Genomic DNA, 24359 nt, shown 5'->3' with positions numbered 1-24359 from the left:
TGCTGGAAAGGTAAAAAAATTGTGAACTTCCTATGCTACTATGAGTATCATACTAGACAATACAGGTCATACAAAATCAGAAATTCAAAGCAAAAACAGTCCAAATGTGAGAAAAAGCATAGGAACCCTTGGCAAATGAATTGAATGCAAACCAAAAGTTGATTAACCTTGCATTGGAGATGTTTAGAAGGTTTTATACACAATTTCAAGCTGGTTCCAACCAACTTCCAATGCCATTTCCTTCATGGACAACTTTTGCCTAAAAATGCAAAAGTTGTCATGACAATTTTGACAACTTTTACCTATGAGTGCAAAAACACACTCCAAGGCTTTCAAGGCCTTAAAAATCACTCAAATGACATCCTAAAATGGATTTAAACCATTTCTAAACATTCTAGAAATTTTCCAGGCATCCACCTAGTACAAACCAAAAATTGACATTTTGACAATATTTCAGGATAATGACAATTTTGGATCCTGAGCACAACAAAAGTGTGGACAACCAAACTATGGCTTCAAAAAGAATCATAGGACTTATTCCACCTTATTACAACATAAAATAAATTGAAATCACACAAAAACTCTAAAATGCAAGAAAAGACAACTTGAGCTAGGTGCCCTGCACCAGGATCCTTGTCATCTGCATCCTCTAATGCACTCATGTGGCTTCCCTATTTGAGAAACATATCTTCAAATAGGGACATGTGATCTGGTTTGGGCACTCTTAATGTCAGTCTTCTCTTCAAATGGTGACTACATCTTTATCTGGTGCGAGTCTTGTTGTTTGACATCCACATAGCATACCAGTGGCCTACACATACTTCACCTCTAGTGTTGATGTGATTTAGATAACATTCCCCCTCTTCATCACAATCAACCAACCAACATATTGCGCTCTTATAGATGTAATCATTTATTGGTTGACATCAATGACAAAACAATGCCAACACTCAATAGCCATAAGACTCTTACACATAACCTCTATCTCACGTACCCCATATATAGGAGATACAATACAAGAAACCATCAAATGATATTACAAAACCATGGGCTATAACCACCCAATTAGGTGTAGCCAACCTCATCTCCCTTCTAGATGCCCTATGATGTGTTACAACATGCATAAACATGTGTCCCTCCCTTTTACAACTCATTTATGTGTCTGATACAAATTATATTTTCTATTTCAAGAGTACAAAATTTCGGAGGCCATAACTTGTAAACCATGTGTCCGATTGATGAACTGTTTAAAGTGCCAAAATTATCGCGAAGTCTTCTATTGCCTCATAAGCCGCTATGCCGCTTATGCCCACTTTTAAGGGAATTTAGGGGCCTCTAAAGTCCTCAAAATCAAATTTAAACCTTTCATTGGACCCCTCCAAAATGAAAAAAATTAATATCTTCAAAAGTACCTGTGATCTTGCGACATAACTTTATTAGAATGCTTATCTAGCCAACTAGAAGCTTCGGGGAGAATTTCACACCATTTTGTGCTTAAATGAAAACTTACTATAAATAGTAACCTTATGTAAATGCAAGATTGAGACACCATTTTCCCAACACAAAGAAGCTCAAAGATCTCTAAACATGAGCACATTTGGATTTGATGAAGAAGAATTTTACAACACACAATCTTTTGAAAATTGTAGTAATGCACAAGAAGAATTTTACCACATACATTCAAGACACTATATCCAATGAGCACTTTAATAGAATGGTTAAAGCAATTATGAGAAGAGTGTAAAATTTTTTTACACATGTTGATTCAAAGTGGTGCAAGATTCCCCCATAACTTTGATGTGACACACATCTTGGAAGAAGATCCTAATCAAGATAATGGAATTGATGGTGCTAATAGACTTTAGTGTACCATGCCTGAGTCACCTTTATCCTTGTTTCAAAAACCTAAAGTGACTAATACTCATTCTTATAACAATGATGCTAGAACTACTCATGAGAAACCCATTCTCATCTTGTTCAAGGGTGAAGGAATACCAATGTATATGCTCAACAACAAGAGAATATCCAAGATCATGATAATACCTACACTAGAAGATCACATGTTAGATTTGGTGGCCATAATAAAGTTCAAGCTTACAATATCAATTATGCTCATAGTAATGACACATACAATTGTGCTAGGCCTAATGCTCCTCATCATAATACCATACCTGGTGACCCATACAATAACTATGTTCCTTTGTCATATGAGCATATATATGATTAATATCACCCTTACATGTGTTGGGAAAATGGTGTTGTACACCTTGCATAATAATATTTCATTATTGTATTATTTTATTATTGTGTGAGGTGGACATAGAATTATATTGTAATATCATATTGTATTGTTGCACCTAGGGAAAATGGTGTTGTACACCTTGCATAATAATATTTCATTATTGTATTATTTTATTATTGTGTGAGGTGGACATAGAATTATATTGTAATATCATATTGTATTGTTGCACCTAGATGGGCGTGCAACATGTAGAGATTCCCTTGGAATATTCTTGTAACCACTTGATGAGTTGTATTGACACATTGGCATTATTATATTGTATTTATTTAATATTGGGGAATGTAATTGTGATGAAATACCCAATATTAAATGTGGGTCAAGCGTAGGTAGGAAAAATATTATATTTTATTGTCACATGGTTTTGGGCACATAGTTTTGATGTAATACCACTCGGTGGTTTTGTTTGAGCTTGTGTTTATAAAAGCAACCACAAGGGTAGTTGTTTGGGTTGGTCAGATAGCCAGGTTAGCATTTGTGGATGTTGGAAGCATGACATGGGATGTGTGGATTCATGCTTGGTCACATGGAGTGCTTGTTGATGACTTGTTATGGTTGGGTTTCAGAAGCTTTTCATAGTTGTATTGTAATGGACGCATTGCTGATAATACATGGTGGATGATGCTTTTGGAGGCTGGGTTTTTCCCTCATGAGGGTTTTCCCAGGGTATATCTTGTGTCACATTTTCATGGGTATGTTTTCTATTCTTTGCATGTGGATTCTATGTGTTGATATGATTAAGATCTATAATGGGTTATGTGGAAATTATCATAAAGATGGCTGCAAATTTCCTTACAAGTGGTATCATAGCTATATGGTTTTATGGTGTTAGAACCCTAAGTTGAATCCATGAATGCATGAAAGAATGAAATACAAGGCAAGAGATGAGGGTTTGTTGTAGGTTGTGGGTTGCAGATTTGTGGGTATTTTTTTGTAGATTTGGTGCTATATAAATTTGTTTCAAAATGGGTTTCTATTGATTTGCATTTTGGGGGTTTTGGGGGTGGAGTTTCAGATTTGGCCCCGTAGGACAAAACAAACCCCATGGTTGTGATCAGAGAGGTCGGGTGAGGAATTTTGATATATAACTTGCCCTATTTTGATGATGGAGAAATGAGTTTGAATTTTTTTTAGATGGTATGACTGTATTGCTTGCACAATCATTAGAAAAATTATTAAAATATTTCTTGCAAAATTAAAACCACATTGGCTTTTGTTTGGAAAATTAAAAAAAATCAAATTTTGTAAACTCAAAAATTAAAATTAAATTTTTTTTTATTGTTGTGGGGTGGGGGGTCCGCAGATCCCCATGCCCACAACCCATAGGCACCGTGTACTAACTGTGGATGGTGGATGGTACCACTATTGGTACCTTTGCCAATAGTGGGTGCCAGTAGTGACACTGCTAATGTGCTGGTGGAGGGGCCCTTGTCGCCGCGAAGTTCCCCAATGGGGGTAACCCTTGTGGGTTTTAAATCAATAAAAATTAAAACAAATAATTGAAAAAATTAAAATATCCACCATTTTTGTGTTAAATATTGAAATGTGTTTTGAAAGTTTTTGTTTAATATAAAAACTTTGTAATGCCAGCCAATGTAATTTTTGTGTTGGGTTTAATTGGTGGATGGGCTAGATCAGTGGGCCCCACACGAGATTATGAAAAAAAATTATTTATTTTGCACATTGGAGAAATTTGCAAAATGTTTTTTGTGGCATATTGGTGGTATTTTTTGGAGTCCAGGCTTTCTTTTTAGCCTAATTGGTTGTTTTTCTTCTAGGGAGCATTTCTTGGGCATATGATGTTAATTTTTTAACTTCTTATAGTCGTTGGAAAGGTGATTCAGTGTACTTCATCATGATATGATTGGTTTTATCAGATATTTCTGTTTGGGCAGTGAAATATTAGCTAGAAGTGACAAGTACCTTTACGGCTTTTAGAGGTCATAACTTGAACATATGGAGTCAGATTTTGGACTTCGAATAGTCAACAAAAAGATCTTGGAGAGCACTACACTTTAGTTTAGATTTGGAGAAGATTCAACATGATTTGTATGTTGATATTTTAAGTTAATCATTTTATGGGTTCTTTTGACTTCGGTGACAATATTAGTTTATGGCATGCCACATATTGGAGATTTTGATTTGATGTCATTGTACACTCATTATTGTATCTTGATTGATCTCATATTGACATGGATATCGGTTTTGGTTTGAGTATGTATGTTGCATTGTTGGGTCTACAAGTTGTGTGGTGTTGTAGTTTATCTATACTTATAGGATTGCATTTATGGCTTGGATATGGGTTGTCTATGCCCATAGACCTTCAATTGTTGATGCATATTCAAATTGGTGGCTTGAATTAGTCGTTGGTTCACTTATTTGTTATCATGTTGAGGAGGAGAGATGTTGTTACCAGGTATAGTCATGATGGGGGAGCTACATGGTTGACTATGTGATCCTGATAGGTTGGACTCATTTAGTTAGATGCTTGTTTCATGGATGTGATCATGATGCCATGTTTGTTCCTTGTGTTTAAGGGCTTTGGCATGACAAGGTTGGATTTGCAGGTACTTTTATTTATTATGATTTGATTTGGATTCCTAATTGATATGGAAGTGTATCTTCTTGTATTGAGGATCATAGTTAATTTGGCTCTTAGGGAGCTCATGATGCACGTTTTGAGTTCCTTGATTTCTATGTTGTTTTAGTTGATTCTCATGTTAGAGGATAGTTTTATCATATTGTCATGGATAGCTCGATACACTTCAGTGGGAGCTTTTGTTAGTATGATGTGGCGGTGTAGGATTTGATCTTGATTGTTTGTTGGTGGTTTTGTATCTATTTGAGATGGAGTTCATGGTTTACTTGATATTTATTGACATTTCAATTGTATGTGTGTAGACTTGGATGATCTTCATTTAGGAGATGGTTATCACAATGCTATGGAGAGCTTGGTATCACGGTTCAGTGGGAGCTTGTAGCAGTGATGTGTATTCACCATTGGATGGTGGATGATCTTCCTAGTGTGTAGATGTTTGGAGGATGCCTTACATCCTATTGCTCCAGAAGGGTCTTTCATATTTGTAGGTACACTTGTAGGAGATGGTGATCTTCATGATATTTGAGGATGTTTACATCTTGAGGGCTCAAGGAGTCCTTGGTTGAGGTGTGGTTTATGCTTTCATTTGACATGTTATCCTTGATTGACAAGATGGTTGACATTATTTCATGGTGCACTCTTGATACTAGTTTTGAGTTTTGACATGATATGGTTATTTGATATGTTCATGTGGAGCATGTTATCTCTTTGGTTGAGATGGATAGATCATGTTGTCATCTTTATGTTCTTGATTCTATGGTTGGAGCTTTGACATTGATCTTGGTAGTTCTCTTTGTATTGGGTACATGGTCATTTTCTTGATACTTCATGATATTGTTGTGTTGCATTTGGAGTTTGGCATAGATGGGTCGGTTACAGGTACTCATGGACGCATGGAGACAAGTGATGCTGATATTCTCTTGTGTTTAGAGATATGTGTTGGGATGGTTGGTTGTTTCAGCAAGAAGATCGAGGAGCATTCACCTAGTATAGACTTGAGAGGAGATTGTTCTTAGATGAGTCATGGTGACTTGGATATCTTGGATGAGAATTCTCATTCCCTACTCTTGGTCTACTTGATGGTTTACTACTTGAGAGGTATTACCCATTTTTTCCTTTTAGGTGCATTATGTTTATGCTTATCTTTCATAGATATGGATCTTGAGCTATGGAGATGTTTAGTTTTGGAGGGTTCATTGATAGATGTATTGCATTGATTATCTCCTTGTGCATTTGAGTTATTATTATGATGATGGCAGTCATTAATATTAGTTTGGGAGATGGTTTATTGGGCACATTCCCTTGGGATTGGGAATGGATATGTAGTTTGATATTCTTGGTTATGAGATACTTAAATCCATGTTGATTACATGTTATATATGTTGGTTTAGTCCAAGGGACTGAATAGTGTTTGGGTGTTGTTATGCTTTTCATGTGGGGATTTATGGAGGAGATCATACTTGACATAGCTAGCTTTTAGAGGTTTATGTAGATAGACATACTACCAAATTTGATTTGTAGTGTTTCTCTCCTTGTTTCAGTTATCTTCCTGGATGTTCGTATTTACATTACACTTGTTGAAGATTGTTTGGAGCTATGTGTTCATTGGTTCTATGTTCATGTGTTGTCATGTGGGAGATGGCATAGTGGTTCCTTTATCTCATTCTTTTGTTGGTGTGGAGAACATGGGAGAATGTTGGAGACATGGTGTGAGAGTGGTACTTGTAGGTTACACTTCTATTATATGTTGTTAGTGGATTCATTTTTTATATTGACGTTACCTATGCAGTGGGAGTTCCCTGGTGTACATACGTGGCATGTATTTCACTTGGGGATTATGGTTGCATATGTTGATGAGATGGTATTCACTTGGTTTGTACGCCTTGGAGGCATGCATAGTTGATGTGTTAGCACTTACTGTGAGTGTTATTTCAGCTATGAAAACAACTAACTTTGTATTGGATACCTTTGGATTAGTCTTTGTGTTCAGATATTAGTTGGTGCAAGCCTTATCATTTGTTGCGATAGATTGTGTGGATTTCTCTTTGGATGGCCTTTTCATGTCCAGTTGCAGTGGCATGATGAAGGGTGGGAACATTTATGTATGAGATGATGGTCACTTTGTTCTTGTTCCAAGTATCTTGATGGAGCACATGGAGCACTTAGATTCTATGATGGTATATGTGCATGGAGAGATCAATCTCTTGTTCATGTGACATATTACTTCTTGGCCCTTATGCAATGTATACACCAAGTGGGAGAATGTTGGGAAAATGGTGATGTACACCTTGCGTAATAATGTTTTATTATTGTATTATTTTATTATTATGTGAGGTGGACACAGAATTATATTGTAATTTCATATTATATTGTTGCACCTAGATGGACGTGCAACATGTAGAGATTCCCTTGGAATATTCTTGTAACCACTTCATGAGTTGTATTGACACATTGGTATTTGTTGGCATATGTGTAGAGTTTGATGACATGATGATAATGTATGTTGTCATTGATATCAATATGTTGAAGTGTGAACTGGTATATTAAAGTAAGCAAACTGGCAAGTGAGCCGGTATGATGGTGTGAACTGGTTTATGCAAAAGTGAACCGGTATGATGAAGTGTGAACCAGTATATGCAAAGTTTGTATCGTGGTTTCATTTGATATGACTACCAGTTGGTAGTCTCAGCTTCAGGGTTTCCGGTTGATGTATTCCACATCTGTGTGATTCGATTGACGACATCCTGTGATGAGTTAGCATTGAAATGAAGATCAGATCACGTTGCCACGTCAGCCTTGTGCACGTGAAGGATTTCCTTGAGGATCTAGCATGAGAAGATTGATCCTATCTACCTCGGGAATGTGCAAAATCTTAGTAAATGGTGGAGAGCGCATGATGGGTTATCAGCTTCCAGAAGCGGTGAAGAACGGACGATGAAGAACATCTTGAGATTTGTTCAAGATTGTTTTACCCTATGTAATGTGATTAAACAGTCAGGATTGAACCAACTATAGTGTTAACCCAGATGCTTAGGGTTTTAGGTTTTTGCCACCGACCTAATTATTGTCTATAAGGTCGATGATGATTTTTATTTGAAGTTGTTGGCAAATGAATGTATGTGAGGTGATTCTTGCCATACCGAAAGAGTAAGAAAAGATTTGCAAAGTGTGATTACAAATGTAAAGAAACTGAAGCAGATCTGCCTTGGCATTAAGTGCTGTTATCAGATCAGTGTATTACTTGTTGAGTTCTAACCATTTCAGTAGATGGAAAATCCCTTTACCAGGTACCTTTAACATGCTTTTTGTAAATCCTTTAACAAGGTGACTCAAAATTATTGAGTTCTTCAAATCCTCTTACAAGGTAACCTTTAACAGGGTTTTAACCTCTAGCTGAGTTTTTAGCCATCCCTTAACTGGGTGATCCCTAGCAGGATCGATTCCTAGTAGAACCTGTTGTAAAGTCTTTATCTGGACTAGGCTCCTAACAGAGCGAACTTCAGAAGATTTCAAGAACAACTTGTGGGTATTTATCCCCACCGTGGTTTTTCCCAATTGGGTTTCCATGTGAAAAATCAGTGTGCTCTGTGTGATTCTTTTTTATGTGATGTTTTAGTATTTTCTATTAAGCGGTAATGCAAGTTGATCCAATGGTCATTGTATTTCTAATGTATTACTTTCTTAAGCATGTGGGTGAAGTTGAGATGAGATATTAGGTTTTGAGAAGATCTAAGTGTTACCGATTTATGTCTTTTATACTCTCACTGTGTTTTATCGGTATTGTCTTGGTTTAGAGTGGTGATGAGTTCTTCAAATGTCCTAATGCCACCTGGTAATCAAGAAAACCATGATGTGGTTGTTCCTCCCAAGCTTTGGGGAAAAATTTGCATTAGGTATGTGTCCTCATATGCCACTTCGAGGCAGGCTGAATGGAATTCTTTAACATGATCATGAGGATCTCCTTTTCCTCTATACTTTTCGAACTTGGGTGTTTCAAACCCTCGTGGAAAAGGTGGCATATGAAAATTTCTATCAAAGATATAGGGACAAATGTTATTAAGTGAAAACTGGTTAGTTTTCAAACCATTATGAAGTTGTTGGGCAAGATTTTCAACTTGTTGCCACAACATGTCTATTTGATTTGGAGGAGGAGAAGGTGGGGGATTACCTTGATGAAGGTTGTATCTAATGTGATCTTGATCTCTTTCATCCTCATTGCAACTTTGGCATTTTGATGCTTGCCTCAGTTGTGCAACATCAAAGTCAGAGGGTAGTTTGGCTCCCTCTTGAGCAAGTCTTAAAATGTGAGCATCGACATTTCTCCTGAGTATTTCATCAAACAGTAGATTAAAGAGAGGGTTGTGTTCTGCCCTTTCCATTGCCGTAGGAGTAGGAGTACTTGGATTGTCATTATTTGCATTTCCTCCAAAGGCTTCTTGGTATTAATTGATATTTTCCTCCTCTTCCTCTTCAATTTCTTGTTGTCTACACCTGGACCTGGTATGAGCCATTTTGTTCATAATTTTTTGTTGAAGTTTGATGAAAATGATGATGAGTTGATGATGGAATGAAAGATTGATGTTTGGTGAAGTGCTTTGCATACGAATCCCTAGCACTCAAGGTAGATGCTACCAAAGTTCCTTCTTGAATTGCTTGTTGTGTTGGATTGACAAAGTTTTGATGTGATAAGGTTTAGAGAAATTTGAGATGTATTATAGACTCAGCTACCTAGTAATGAGAGGATGCACTCATAGACTAGTTTTAACCTGTGTAGAAATGCCTCTTAGGATGAGTTTATCCTAGATGTAGAGACACTCTAAAAGTGATGTGTTTGTGTTTTGATTCAAGTAATATCGAAATAGAACTTAGGACAATAACCTCTTGATGTTTTGAGAGTTGGAATGGATTGATGATGTGCGAATGGATGAGATTCTAACTTCAATAAAAACTATGTGTTACATAGGGGACAAATTCTCCCTCTTCTTTCGGGAGTTGGTGGTTCTTCCCGAGCTATGTTATATGTGATGCAAATGTTTGGAAAGAAGTTCAAAGATTTGTCTATTAAGATAGAAGAATTTCCTCCTTTTGATAAAAGCCTTTGATCTTAATGGTCTTCTTTTCAAGTTGATATGTTGATGAAGATTCTTCTTTCTCAAGATGTGAAGACTAGTCATATAGTTTGATACTTTTTCTATTTTGCACTCTATTTTTGATCTTTTGTTTTTGAAAATGTTTGTGTTGGATGAATACTTGTTTTGGATTTGGGTTTATGATGTTTCTTTGACAAGAAAACAAAGCAAACACACAAACACAAGAATGTTGCCTCAAAAGGCACAAGTAAGTATGGGTCTAGATCAACCCAATCTTTTGAACTTTTTATGACCCTTTCCTTCAAATGTATTTTAGGTGTTTTCCAAAGCCTGAAGTCAGCTCAATTTGCACTGGTCTTGACTAAAAAAAAGAAAACACTTCAAACACTCTTTATCCCTAATGTCAAATGGCTAGTTGTGATAATTTCAACCCACATCTTGATATTTCTTCAACTTTGGTACTACATACCTTATGAATCCCATCGTGGCAGGTAAGGATGTGATATACTAAGTCTTGCGCGAGCATAACAAATAGATGATCCTTATGATGGGGGAGTCTCCACTTTTATCAAGCTACGAGTAACCATTCAAAAAGCTATGTTTCTAGTCAAGGAAATAGGTATGGTGAGTATCTTGGGAGCAAAACCTTCTATGCTCTTGCACTGAATTTATCACAAATATCCTCAATCAATAAAATAGGTGGGCTACTACTTAAAGATGTTTAGTAATTTTTGATGTTTTTGGACATAGGTTCATTCTGCAGTGACTCACTTAAGAGCCTTGTAACTTTTGGTGGGGCCATTTGTCCTTTCGGCAAGTTACACTGTAGGAACAACTATACCCAAGGCTAGAACTTTCGCTCTCACCTAATTTCTATACCGGCTCAAAGGATTTACTGCGCAAGGTCGTTCCCAAGAGTGACATGTCTCTTGGCTGGCCTCTCTTATAAAAGATAAAATTTGAGTGTTACTAACACTTTTCTCTTGCACCTAGGGCCACGAAAGCCAAGGGAGAGGATAGTGTGTGTTAGAAGTAGGACCACTCGACAAACTCTTTTTGCACAAGTGTGCCAAACACAAAATACAGTTGTTCTTTTTAAATTGTCATCGCAATGGTGATCTAACTATTTGGAGATGTTGCCCCAACATTCATGGTGTTCTTTTTATCCTTCAAAGGCAATGTGTTGAGTAAACTAGGAAAAAAATGAAATCCTGGTCAACTTAATGAAAAACACGTTTGCCTGAAATAAATCATTTTGCAAAATGACACAAGTTGATTATTCTTTTTACTTGGACAAAATTGAAGTGTTGATTGTGAATTTCCTTAAGTTTGATGCAATAAATGAGATTTATTTGTTTTGTTTTAAGCACCAAATATAAGTGAATCCTAACTTGCAATGAAAGCAAATTTGTTTGTGAGTTTGAGAGCACCAAAAATGAAGTGTTTTTTATTTTTAAGCACCAAATGAAAATTTTCAAGTTGCCTATCTTGCATGGAAAACAAAAATTTGTTTTGTAAGTTTTAAAGCACAAAATGAAAATTTTGATCTTAAGTAACAAAAATGGTTAGTTTAAAACTTGCACACGAAACGAAAAGTTAGTAAAATCCGAACATATGGTGGGCTTCCACAAGCCTAAGAAGAATAATTTTATCGATTACAAGGCCATTTTTACAATGTTCTGTTACAATAGCGCTACTCTGTGTGAAAACGGAAGTGCTACTTAAGACAAATGCGCTAAAATATAGACAAAAGTGCTAAAGAAGGATATTAATGCAGAAAGACAAAAGCACTAATATAGGAACAAAAGAACTAATAAAAAGACAAAAGCGCTAAACTATAGACATGAGCACTAAACTTTGGACAATAGCGCTATTGTAGAAAAAAAATCTCTAGAATACTAAATGACAATAGCGCTAAAGTGCGAACAAAAGTGCCAAAGCGCGACCTGTGTGTCAAGCAAAACAGTCAAACAAGTTAGTTGTCAAAAAAAAGAAAATAAAAAAGGTTGTCGTTGGATTCACGTCGGGTTCACCAAATGATTCTCTGCAAACTGGACAATGTTAGACTAAAACTTGTGGTTGTATAACACACAAAAACACAAGAAACAAAGAGATATGTTAGTGTTAATCAACCAAAGACATATCTAAGCAGGCATATCAAAAGAGACACTAAAAACATGATGAAATATTTAACTATGGAAGCAAATACAACTAGGCATCTCCAAATGCCTTCTACCATGCTCTTAGCTCCTTCTCTCTTGTTCCTCTCCTCTCCAAGTTCTAAATTAGTGTAGCTCTCAGTAGATTTTTGCACTATGGATGCCTTATGAAGATTCAAGATTGAAATGATGATTAATCTAAAATGTTATGCAAATGTGAACAAGAGCTAAAACAAGAGTTTATCGAATTAGCTAGTGTTGATTTTAAACCAAAAGAGTGAATATAATTGATTATGCTAAATTCTCTCTAAAAATGACTATAATGTAAATGCATACAAGTTTTTAGGATCTAGATTATGAAAAATGAGCTCTATTTATAGGAAAAAATGTAGCAATGGATGGTTAAGATTGAGTAATCTCAACAAGGGTCAGGATTGAATGATATTCAATCCATGTAAGGGCTTTCAACCCAATCCCGGGATGACAAGTGTCAACATGAGATAAGTTGAGAGGAGAGGGAATAAGCATTAAATGCTTGACATGACTTGAGAGTTAACTTGGGAGTTAAGGTCAAGGTTGGGTTGAGTGAATAAATTCATTATCCAAAGAATAATGCTTTTATCCAATGGATAAACTCTTGTGCAAAGGTTACAGGGATAACCATGGTCAAAGCAATAAATGCTTGAGGAGACACATGGGTTGCATGAGGGTTGAGTTAGGGGTCAAAGTCCCTAACCATGGGTGCAAGTGGATTTAACCATAAATAGTCATGTAAGAGCCATTAGTGGTTTGGAAGACTTTAGAGGTTAAATTGTTGAACACACAAATCAATAAATGCTTTTCAAAGACTTTGGAGTCTTTGAGAAGTGACTTCAAGTTGCTTAGGAATGTGACAATAATTAGGGGATGGATTAGGCTAATTAGGAAGGGGTTAGAAGAATCTAGAAGGGGGTTAGGATTGCAAGTGGGTTTGGTGGGTGAGAGAAAATAGGATTTTTATTGAAATAAAATTCATTTATTTCAATAAATAGGTGCAAGTTGCATTTTTAGGAGAATGCAAGTGGGGGGATTTTAATGATTTAAATAAGTGTTTTATTTAATTTATTTAAAAGAGGAAAGGGGGTTAAATTGAATAAATTGGATTTATTCGTTAAATTGATTGTGAATTTTGGTTTAGTGAATTAATTAAAATAAATTGAATAATTTATTTAATTAATAGGATAATGATTTGAAGATGAATTAATTAAATATTAATTTAATTAACTAATGGATAGTGGATTTTTAATCAAATAAATAGAAAATATTCATTTAATTAAATTGGATAGATTTATGTGACTACATTTGCCCCTCTTTGAGATGGTGCAGTTTATCGCATCGTTTCAAAGAAAGAAAAATAGGTGTGAAGAAATATGCCTCGTAAAATGTTAATTTAGTGGGTGGTATACCCCCTCGAGAGATGGGCTGAAAAATTTTGAAAAATTGGGCGATCTGTCAAAAAAGAATGAAAATTGGCGGGGTGCTAGAAGAGAAGAATTTAGCAATAGTGGTGAAAAAATAGAAGAAATCAGAGATAAAATGGAGAAATGGGAGGCTTTGGAAGTTCACGTGGACCACAACGGTGAGCGGGGTAAAATTAGGGTTACGACGAAGGGCATATATGGGGAGGAAGGGGTGAAAACAGGCTCATTTGTATTCGCGTCCGTAGTGAAATTTGAACTCTAGTAGTGACCTTTTGGAAGAGCAAGCAGCAGTCAGGATGCCGATTTCCATAGCAGAACACCGATTAGAGTGAGTTCATCAATTCCAGTGGCCAACGGCCTGACGAATACGGACCACCGGTATGTGAATTTGAATTTTTGAATTTTGATGCATTTTTGGTATGTTTTTTGCTTAGTCCAAGTTGAGTCAACATAATAGTGCTAAAACAGTGTTTTGGCGCTATTGTCAACTAAATTAGTGCTATTGTGTTGCTATAGCGCTATTGCATAGTGATTTTAGCATTGTTGTCAAAAGTAGCGCTATTGCATACCTGCTTTAGCACTTTTCTTTGTTTAGTGCTATTGAGTAGTTGATTGAGCGTTGTTGTTGTGAGGTGGCGCTATTGTATAGTCAATGTAGTGCTATTATTGATTTAGCACTATTATATAGTTGATTTAGCACTTTTGTGTTTAGAATAATGCTTTTGTTCGGAAGGTAGGTACCCTAGTGTGCTTGAACAAGAATCTCTGGATGCCAATGATGGATGGATGGAGAGGTGAGGTGAGAGTTGTTTTGAACCATAGTAGCCCTGATGAGACTTAGGTCATTAGGATAAATGCCTGTTGTAGTCTAGGTGTGCCATGATTGCTTATCTATTGAGACCTAAAGATACTTGATCAAAATATTTGTTGATAGTCTAGGTTTAAACCTAAGAAAGTTTGAGACAAAACAACTGATGATGATGGTTGATGCATGTGTGTAGGAGGATATTCACATCTTACAGATGTATGAGAGGCATCCCGCCACACAGGTGCTGTGTGATTGATTGAAAGAGGCCACAATGGATTGCATTGCAGCAACAGGCCTGCATGATATTATGTATATGCTCGTGATTCGGATGAATCGTGGGTTGATCACAACATTGGCAGAGCGATGGCATAGTGAGACATGCATGTTTCACTTAGTGTAGGGGGAGATGACAGTGACACTGGAGGATGTATGGCGCATCCTACACATTCCCATTTGAGGTGAGCTGGTGACATATGGTCGAGCATGGGAGACAACAATGGTGAATAGATTTTTTGATGAGGATGTCTTCATTGATGACAGATTGATAGCCTAGGAGGATATAGCAGCCTTGTATGAGCCATTACCATCAGTGCTATCAGGGATTGTTGGGGGACTACTATGTCCAGATCAACGATCGCATGGACTTGTCATTGGTTGGGGTTAGGTGATCAAGGAGATGATGATAGAGGGGACCCGATTTGCATGGGGATCGTGTGTGCTATCACACTTATATCAAGATCTTCATGAGGTAGCATACCGAGGGGTGGGCTCATTGGGAGTGGGGATCATGTTGCTGCATATTTGGGCATGGAAGCACTTACCTGTTACCTGACCAGTTAGTCTGAGATTCTGAGTAGTGGACCAGCCATATGTATACATGTATGGAGGTATGATGAGTCAGGCCCACCTGAGGAAGTTAGAGTGGTGGCAACGGACACTAGACAATTTGGATATAGTGATCTGGAGGTTGTATATTGAGTGTGAGCCTTGGGAGGATGATGCAAAGGTGTTGCCATATATGCTTATGACATGGTACTTGATTGGTAGGATAACCTACAATGTGGAGAGATAGATTCCAGGTAGAGTATTGAGATAGTTTGGGCGGCGACAGGGATTTCCTAGTGGATCGGGAGAGTATGCACGGGTGGTACGAGAGAGGTACTTATGGGGGCTAGTGTTACCTTACGATCAGGCATTGGTAGAGTTCCGCAAATTACAGGTGAGACCATGGCATATGAGGTCGAGGGTGGTAGATGCAGGGGTGTGAAAGGAGTACACTTAGTATATTGTGGCACATCCGATTCCTCAGATATCAGATCTAGTAGAGCCGATTCCAGATTTTGAGGAGGAGGGGAGATAGAGATGGAGGAGGAGAGGAGGTCATGGAGTAGTAGGTGGATGAGAGAGAGGGGATGGTGGTGGTGGGGATGGAGGAGGTGGTGATGGAGGAGGAGAAGGAGGGGGTGGGGGTTTTGGAGGAGGTGGGGGATTTGGAGGTGGAGGTGGAGGTGGTAGACATTTACAATGGAGAGAGAGAGGTGGGCAGCCATTGCGGCTATCTCAGAGACCTTTGATGCAGAGAGGCATGAGACTAGGTGGCAGGGATGTAGGTGAGGGACATACACCCATGGATACAGAGGAGGGAGCTACTGGAGAGGGAGCCACTAGAGAGGCACCTATGTATATGGGGGAGGGAGCTACAGGTGGAGATCTGCAGGACTATATGATACTATTTTTGTAGACTCGACTAGAGGATATGGAGGCAGAGGTGGCCGCTAGAGATGTGCAGTTGTATGCATGAGAGTCAGAGCTGACAGTAGTGTTGCGAGAGAGAGATTAGGCTGTGGACAAGGTGATCCAGTTATAGGAGAGAGTGTGGGCCTTGGAGGGAGTGCAGGGACAGGGGCCTTTTGTGGATGCATTGGTGAGGGAGGTACGGAGAGTAGGTGTAGAGGTGGATTACTGGCGGGGCCTATATAAGCAGGAGGTGACATCTAGTCAACGGGCACTGAGTTATTCACGGATGCATCAGGAGAGATCAGAGCAGTCTCAGAGGATGCAGAGTAGTGGGAGTGTGATGGGTCCTCCACGACGAGATAGATCGGGTGGTGATGGTGGTACAACATCCAGTCAGAGTGGCATATGAGAGGGCATTATTTGTATGCTTTTACATTGTCATTTTGGACTGTTTCTTGGATGGCTCTTGGTAGCCGATATTTTGGACTTCATTGTACTCTGATACATGTATGTTTTGGGCGATATGATATGATAAATGAGGAGATCCCATATTTTGTGCTGATATGCATGTTGACGATATGAATTTTATGCAGGATGATGATTTTGTGATTTATTCTTAGATGGATAGTTGTTTTTGTTTTATGTATGAGTTGATGAGATGATTCCTAAATGTATGTTTCATGATGATTTATTCCTACATGATGTCTATATGTATGTTGTATGAATGGGATGCTAACATATGGATGCAAGTTGATGTGCATGATTTGCTGATGTCACGCCTTATGTGTGTAATGCCATGATGATGATGTATGTATAGTTAAATGATGCTAATGATGATATAGACAAGATCTTGTGCTTCATGTTGATACAATGATGAAATAATGATATGCAATATGTTGAATGAATGCTTTATTTATGTAAATGTATCTAGATGGTTTTTAGATGAATGTGATATGGATAAACAAATGTAATGTACTAATGTTTATATGATGATTTCTAAATGAATGCATATGTTTAATGTATAAACTAATGTTGAGACAAATGGTTTTGTTTATGATTTGATAAAATATGATTAAGCAAAATGATAATGTTATGATAATGTAACTTTATGAGAAATGAATAACTGCACCGTAATGCAATTAAAAGGAGAATGAATGCATTATAATGAATCCTAAATGAAATGAAATGAATGAGTATAAGAATATACTAAATGGATAAATGAATGCACTTAACTAATGGATAGATAAATAAATGTATGCAACTATGGAAATCTAAACAAATGTATGGTACACAAGTGTTTAAATGATGATAAATGATGATTGGTAACTGACACTAAATGAATGCATAGTAATGGTTAATAATGATAGTAAATACAAATAAGGACAATTTTATCATATAAATGAATCTAAATGTCATGATTATGCAATGATGAAATGATATAATGAGACTAATGCAAGTAAAAGAGAATGAACTATATGTAAAAAATGTAACTAAATGATATTAAATGCACGCTAATGAGGATTTTTAGATTTTAATAAACCTATATGCAAGTACATGATAATGAACTAGGTTTTATGCATATGCAACTAAACGTAATGATGATGTGATTTATGATAATGAGTGCAAGGTTGTTTTAACTTTTGCATGATGCCCTAATGATGTATCAAAGTACTCTATTGTGATTGTATCCAAGACCAACTCAATTTTCATATAACTCCTCACATTAATATTGTTCACACTTGCATACAAAACCATGCATATGAATAATGAATGATTAAATGGATGGGTGACATGCAACAGAATGCAATATAAATAGATGAGATGGAATGACGATCCATAGTGCTTTATTTTCATCATTGAGCATGATAATATCAAACTTGGATGAGGTAGTAGGAACCAAGAATGGAGCATTGTACCTGCAAACAAACAACATAAATACAGAATACATAATATGGACCCTGCATAATGGTTCATGCTCCTATGGTCGAGGTATACACTGTAGTCAGCAAGCCATAGTGATCCATGATTGTATTTTGCATATTATCATGTAGCTTAGTGAACTTCCCATGTAGACACCATTAGGACATGCCCCATTACTTCATCAGAATAATTCACAGAAGACATACAAACAATGCTTAGGAACCATCCCGAACACTCTAATCACTTGTGGATATCCCGGAGTAGCATAGGAACCTGATATAAATGAATAAATAACCTACAAACCAACCAAGTACTTGATAGATTTAAACAAAGTTTTCTTGTCAAAGAAAACACCATCTTCTCTTTGTTTTGGTAAGGAAGGATGCATCCTTGTTTAGACAGTTTGCGTGTTTGATGTTGATGGTTTGGTTGATGTGATAAGTGGTCATCGTTTGAATTTTTCACACTGTTTGTTTGGGATCTTCTTGGATTCGTATGTACACAACGTTGTCCTATTTTTTATTGATTTTTGATGTTTTCTAATATTTTGGGATTTTGATCAGTTTCCAATGTTTTTGCATTTGTGATGATTGTTTTGAATGTTTTTGTATTTTTGTGAGACAATTTTCCAATTTTTTTGGTATTTTGATGATTGTTTTGAATGTTTTTGTATTTTGTGAGACAATTTTGAATGAAGAAATCAATGAATCACAAGTAATGCAAAATCCACTTCCATCAATAGGTCAAGGGTATTGCCCCTAGTTTTAGACATGACTATGGAAAAGCGGGATGCAAAATGCATGAAATACTATCCTTGATTGCAGATCAATAACAATCCATGGTTTGGACGGATGGATGTGTGGATGCAATGAATGTGATCGCAACAAGCTTGAAAGACAAGGGAGCCATAGCCTTTATGAGTGGCGCCTGTTTGCTAGGTTTTCACCATCGTACTTACCCAAGGTGCCACCGGAGTGGTTGTTCACCATTTGGATGTATGATTTTTCTTTACTACTTTGATTTTTTTAATATTTTCTTTAGGACATTTATTTGAATGTTTTTGGTGTTTTTCTGGTATGTAGGGGAGCCTGACGCTCTGTACAGCTTAGGAATAAAACTGTTTGAGGTGCATGTTGTTGATTGGATCTGCTAGTGGTTCTCCTTCTAAAGTAGCCAACTGATATGGCCCAGACCCAAATACAACAGTGATAACATATGGACCCAATCAGTTTGATTAAAACTTTCCCTGATGTTCTCTATTTGGTTGGTTACGAGGATTTTCCCTAATAACAAGATCACCTACCTCAAATGTACGAGGTCTAACTCGATGATTATAGCTTCTGCTCATGCATTGCTGATAGGATTTGAGGTGGTTGTATGCAACTTGTCATTTATCATCAAGTAGCTCTAAATATTGGAGACGTGAGACTCTGTATGCTTCATCATCAATGAGATTATGCAAGGAAACCCGTAGAGATGGTCTTTCAACTTCAATAGGAAGGATGGCTTCTGCGCCATAGACTAATGAATAAGGAGTTGTTCGTGTAGGGGTTCGAATGCTAGTTCGATATGCCCATAGTGCTAGATTTAATTGAACATACCAATCATGACCAGCATCATTGATTGTCTTATTGAGGATTCTCAATATGTTCTTATTTGATTCTTTGGCTTGACCATTTCCTTGTTGGTAATAGGGAGTGGAAAAGTGGTGTTGGATGTGAAACTTCTCACAAAATTCACGGACATCCTAATTCTTGAAACGAAGACCCTTATCTATGATGATGGACATGGGTACACCATACCGGCAGATGATGTAATTAAGGATGAATGAGGCGATCTGCTTATCGGTGACTTGGGTAAGTGGAACAACTTTGATCCACTTTGTGAAGTATTCGGTGGCGGTAATAATGAATTTGTGGCTGTTGGATGAAGATGGATGGATTTTACCCACAAGGTCAAGTCCCCATTGACAAAAGGGCCATGGTGTTGTGATTGATTGCAATTCCTATGCTGGTGCATGTATCAAGTCTCCATGAACTTGGCATTTCTTGCATTTTCTGACAAAATAGTAGGAGTCTTTTTCCATGGATGGCCAATAGTATCCAGTGCACATGAGTTTCTTGGCTAGTGACGGACTGCTTGCATGAGTTCCACAAATTCCTTCATGTACCTCTTCCAAGGCCTTTGTTATCTCATCCTATTCCATACATCGAAGGAGAGTACCATCAAGACTGTGTCAGTATAGGGTTTTAGCAATAATGGTATATCGAGCAATTTGGCGAATGAAGGTTTTACATTGGTTATTTGATTGGTCAGGAGGAAGTGTGTGATCACGGAGGTACGTGTAGAACTCACCATACCATGGGGATTCAGAATTGACAAGGTGACATATCATCTCAGATTCGGTGATATCACAAGCAGGAATCCAAATCTATTCTACCAAGAACTCGTAGCATGTTGAATTCTGTGGAAGATCTAGGAGAGATGCAATGGTAGCCATAGCGTCGACAGCTCGATTCTGATATCTGGGTATCTTCTCAAAGGTGATAGTAGTGAATGATGCCTTTAAATTGTCCACCATTTGTTTGTATGGCATGAGTTTGTCATCCTTTGTCTGATATTCATCTTTTACTTGTCGGATGACCAGTTGGGAGTCGCCATATATCTGTAACTCTTTCAATTTCCATTGTATGGCTAGTTTGAGTCCTGTGATCAGGGCCTCATATTCTGCTATGTTGTTTGTGCATGGAATGTGAACCTGTAAGACTTCAGGATGCTGTCACCTTGAGGTGTGATAAACAAAATGTTTGCCCCCAAGCCATGCCTAGTGTATGAACCATCAAAGTATTGTTTCCATGGTTGCGCTATTGTGATCATGAATATCTCTTCATCTAGAAAATTGGAAATGAGAGGATGATCGCTCATGAGTGGTGCATCAACCAACTGATCTATAATAACTTGTCCTTTGATAGCCTTATGCTATACATACTCGATGTCAAATTCATTGAGAATCATCACCCATTTGGCCAAATGGCCTGTCAATGTTGCTTTGCTGAGTAAGTATTTTAATGGATTGGTTTTGGCAATGAGTTGTACTTTATGTGTTAACAAATAGTGCCTTAGTTTAGTAGCTACCAAGATTATTGCTAGGCAAGCTCGCTCAATAGGTGTGTAATTGAGTTCATAGCCAACTAGTGTGCGAGAGATGTAGTAAACAACACACTCTTTCCCTTCTGTATTGTGTTGTGCCAATAGTACACCCAATGTTGTATTTGTTGCTGAAATATAGAGCAATAGAGGTCTACTCGGATCTAGTGGGATTAGCAATGGTGTATTCATGAGATAGTCTTTAAGCATCTGGAATGCTTGCTAGCATCTGGCATCCCATTGAAAGTGGATGTTTTTGTGTAATGGGTGTGTAGAGGGGTGACACTTATCTGCCAGTTGTGCAATGAATCTTTGGATGGATTGAAGTCGCCCTTGTAATGTCCTTAGTTGACTAATGTTCTTTGGAGGTGGCATGTCCATGATTGCTTTGACCTTTGCAGGATCGACCTCAATGCCTTTGCTTGAGACAATGTATCCTAGAAGCTTTCCTGAGGTTACTCCAAAGACACATTTCTTTGGGTTGAGTCAAACATGATATTGTTCCAGTCTGTCAAAGATTTTCTCTAATATTTCTAGATGACCTTCTCTTGTTAGTGATTTTTCTAGTAAGTCATCAACATAATCTTCCATTACAGTATGCATCATGTCATGAAAGATGGTGGTCATTTCTCTTTGATAGGTCGCTCTTGCATTCTTTAGACCAAAAGGCATTGCATTCTAGCAGTATGTTCCCCATGGACATGTGAAGGCCATCTTATGTTGATCTTCTGGTGTGATCTTTATCTGGTTGTACCCTGAAAATTCATCCATGAGGGAAAGCATGGCATGTCCTACTATTAGGTCCATGATTATGTCAATGTTTGGTAGGGGGAAGTCATCTTTAGGACATGCCTTGTTTAGATCTCTGAATTCAGTATAGATACAGATGCCCCCATTTGGTTTGCCGATGGGCATAATATTGGATATCCAATCTGCATAATCAATTGGTCTAATGAAACCAACATCCAGGAGTTTCTTAAGTTCTGCTTTGACTAGCACCGCAATTTGGGGATGCATCTTGCGAAGCTTCTGTTTTATAGGCTTGACTCCTTCTGCGACAGTGAGGTGATGCATGACTAAATCAGGATCAAGACCAGGCATGTCTACATATGACCATGCGAAGTTGATCTGACACTTTTTGAAGAATTCAACAAACTTAGGCTATTCCTCTGGAGTTAAAAGAGATGCCAGATGTATGTGGTGAGGAGTTTCAAGAGTCCCCATGTTGTATTCTTTTGTCTCTTCAATAAGGATTGTTGACCATTCCTGCTGTGTACTAGAAGGGAGAATGTCAAACCTTTCATCCTCTGGTGCCTCAGAGAGGTTTTCACCATTGGACCCGCTCTTTCTTTTTACTTTTGTGGAATGAAATAGTGCCACAGTGTGGTTTTCACTGGAAGATCCATGTTTTATTGTTATATTTTTGCAGTTGAAAGGTTTGGCATCCGCCCCAAAGTATGCTGCGCTATTAAGTTCTATGGCGAATCCAGCTTTGTGATCCCCGCTTGGTATGTTGTCCTGTAGTTCCAAGAAGTCAATGGTCACCTCATCGTTTTGGAAATGGTCAAGGCATGGGGGATTAGATTGGTTCCATTCGATGAGTTCAATATGAATAATGGGCATTACCTCATCAATTAGGTTAAGTTCATTAGATGTGTCAGTGAGGGTTAAGACGTTGTGGCGAAGGTCATTGATGGTACTCTCCATGTCAGAATTAGGCGTAGGATGGGACGTAGGGTTTGTGGAATGTGTTTCCAGTTCAGGAACCCAAGAGGTCTTTATCTGTGCTTCTCCATAAACAGGGATGTCTTTGTGAGGTGGAGGTGGAGATGCATCTTCCTCATCTGAAGTATTGAGTTGTATCGAATAAAATTCCCATTCATGCGTGTCGGTCTCTGAGTCGCTTTCCAGTAGCCGATTACTATACCATACTGGGATATCCTTTGAATTAAATACTACAGGTGTGATGGGTTGATGTACCTTTGTAGATGAAATGATTGGTGTTGCAGGAAGAATTATGGGGATACATGAATCCGATATGCTTCTGCTAGAATTGCTAGTGTTGCCGGTACTGCTAGGAATTCTGATATAGCTGCTGCTGCTAAGGGTGCTATTGATGTTATTGCTGCTACTGATGGGGTTGCTGGTTTGATTGGTGGGATTATTGGTGTTGTAGATGATTTTGCTAGGATTTTTAGCCTCAATGAGGCAGTCGCTATGATGCGTGGGGCTGCTGATATAATCAAAGGTGACTTTTTTGTAGTAGGCTAATATAGAGGGTTGTTGGGTTTTCCTTTGAATCTAAGCTTAGGAAGGATCTCATTTTGAAAGACTAGTCCTATGTTATCTTTGGGCTTTAATTTTGACTGCAGTGGTTCATGTCGGCCTTGCTTGCAAGGGCCCAAAGCACTTTGACCATCATAACCCATTCTTTGCATACTGAGGAGGACTTTTTCATACTGATCTATGGGAAGCTTAGCTTGTGGGATGTTCGAGGTGATAGGATCTTTATAGATCCATTCTGCTAAGTCTTCATCTCTAGTTTCTTCTTCTTGACTCTTTCCAAAGATGAAAGGTGTCAAAGTGCATGATGGCTTGACCAAGGGCATTTGAAGTAACCATTGAGATTTACCACTCTAGGAGAAGTAGGCATTTGTCCAACACAAAAGAGTTAGCTTAAATTGTACTCCCCAGGACCTTCCTCTACTATTTTCATCTTGAGCTTCTCTTTCTTGGGTATAGTGGTGTTTGAACTGGAAAGAGAGGCTGGACTTATGTATGACATGGATTCTTTGTTGTTGGGAATAGTAATCTTTGGTTGATGATTGATATTGTGACAATATGCAAAGGGATTTGCATCGCCCAGGATTGTAATTTCTACACCATTATGTGGGAACTTGATACACTGATGTTATATGGATGGAACGACTTGCATGGCATGTATCCAAGGTCTTCCTAACAACAAATTATACGATAGAGGAAGGTCTAGAACTTGATAGATGATATGCTTCACTATGGGGCCTACTCGAATTGGTAGCACAACAGTTCCTTTGGATGAACACTCTACATCATCATAGGCTTTGACTATTATCTTCTTGTAGGGATCCATTGATTCAATTGCATATCCCAATGCTATGACC

The sequence above is a fragment of the Cryptomeria japonica genome, chromosome 4, assembly GCF_030272615.1.
Source record: "Cryptomeria japonica chromosome 4, Sugi_1.0, whole genome shotgun sequence".
Lineage (NCBI taxonomy): Eukaryota > Viridiplantae > Streptophyta > Pinopsida > Cupressales > Cupressaceae > Cryptomeria > Cryptomeria japonica.
The sequence above is the reverse complement of the archived record's forward strand: the minus strand, read 5'-3'. Positions refer to the sequence as shown.